Source organism: Hordeum vulgare, chromosome 2H (genome assembly GCF_904849725.1).
Source record: "Hordeum vulgare subsp. vulgare chromosome 2H, MorexV3_pseudomolecules_assembly, whole genome shotgun sequence".
Taxonomy (NCBI): Eukaryota; Viridiplantae; Streptophyta; class Magnoliopsida; order Poales; family Poaceae; genus Hordeum; species Hordeum vulgare.
The window spans coordinates 193,095,076-193,096,859 of NC_058519.1; positions in this window are offsets into that span (position 1 = coordinate 193,095,076).

Genomic DNA, 1,784 nt, shown 5'->3' on the forward strand with positions numbered 1-1,784 from the left:
GTCAAACAGACCAATGGGAAGGAAAATGTGTTCACACACACAAGTATTAGAGTATGCCATTCCCGAGGAAAAATATAGAGTATGGTATACATGATAGGTCATCAAGTACACAACCATCTTAATAAAAGGGCAAGGAGAATCATGATGTTTACCCATACCATACGGTTTGGATAATTGCTCAAGAACAATTTAGCATTGCACTTCCAATGTTCCTGTTAACATTTGAAGTACCACATTCGTGCTTTGAGGTAGCATTGACATGGTCAATAGATAAAGATCGGACTTTGGATACACAAAGGATCCATCAAAAACAACTTATAAAATAAGTCATATAGTTTCCGCGGAGAAGAATGGTAAATCTTGTTGAACAAGATGCTATAGCACTAGGTCCCTCGACTAGGTGTGCTAGACAAGACATCACCGTACCAGGTTAAATAAAGACCAAAATTATAATTATTGGGAAATGTTCCAACCATAATATCTGCCCACGATTCAGATCTGATTGGCGTCAGGATACCTCAGGCTCAGGATGCCTGAGAAGAAAAGGGGACCACCAAAAACATACGAGATGATAATGCAAGATTCTTAGGATATGAACTACGAAAGCAAGTATTGGATCATGAGTTGGATTGTAACACACATGAACACAATGTCAAGACATTCGTGCCCACGTGGAATTCTTACAACATAATGCAACCGAGTTCTGATTTGAGAACCATCATAGAGGATATCAAGGCCCTTGCGTAAGCCTTGATTAGCTCTTATGAAGGAACTTTCTTCCCCTTGATCAAATCAGTCAGAGTCTTGGGGTGCTAAGAGAAGTTATATGAAGTGAAGATAACAAATCTTCAAAACATATAACACTTCGCACATGAGTGAATGATTTGGTATTACCCAAGAGGAAGCGAAACAAAACTTTCACATATTCACGGCGGCAAGAATGCACGTGAACCTTGGGAAAACACTTCTTCTTATCAAATATATTCTTCATGAGTTGGGCACAAAGATAGTGCTTTCAAAAGCTTCAACATGAACCATGGAGAAGTTGAGGGTGTGGCCGATGGGCTGAACAACAATCCCTCCAGATTTCGATGGGGATGAATTTCCAAAATTATAAGAACAAGGAGATAGCATTTGTCGGATCAAATGATATGATGACGTATGCTCGAGGGAGCATCAACAATTAAACATTGGTCGACGGGTGCACTCAAAAATACAGAATGAGTAGCACGACCAATGCTAGAATAATGAGTCAACTACCAACACACCAAGAATGAAACAATCTTTTGTTATCCTCAAGGCAATAGGGTTGCTAGAAGTATTGGCATCGCACATGAAAGTTCACTTGTTGGTATTCCGGTTTGGAACAACACGGGACCAAGAAATGAATGGTCACAGCGAGAAGTATTACTACATCAAGAATTCTTAAGACGTGTGCAATCCTCACGACATTCTGGACATAAAAGATAGTAATACTCCAAGGTAGAAGATAACATAAGCTGAATAGCAAGGAACTTAAGGGACAATGCAAAACATGATCAAGTTTGTGTTGGAGGGAAGGCAATAAGGTTTGTCGATGATAACACAATCATCGAGGGGCAAAGAGGGTATTTCTCATCAAGAATTCGATTGATATCCTGGAAGAGCTGAGAATATTGATGATGATCATGACACATTCGTCAAGATGATTCATGGAGATGTAAATGTTTAGCGAAGACGTCAAGCAAGGAATGACGAAGCGAAAGATTGTCGGAACCACATATAAGACTACTAGCTGAGAATTG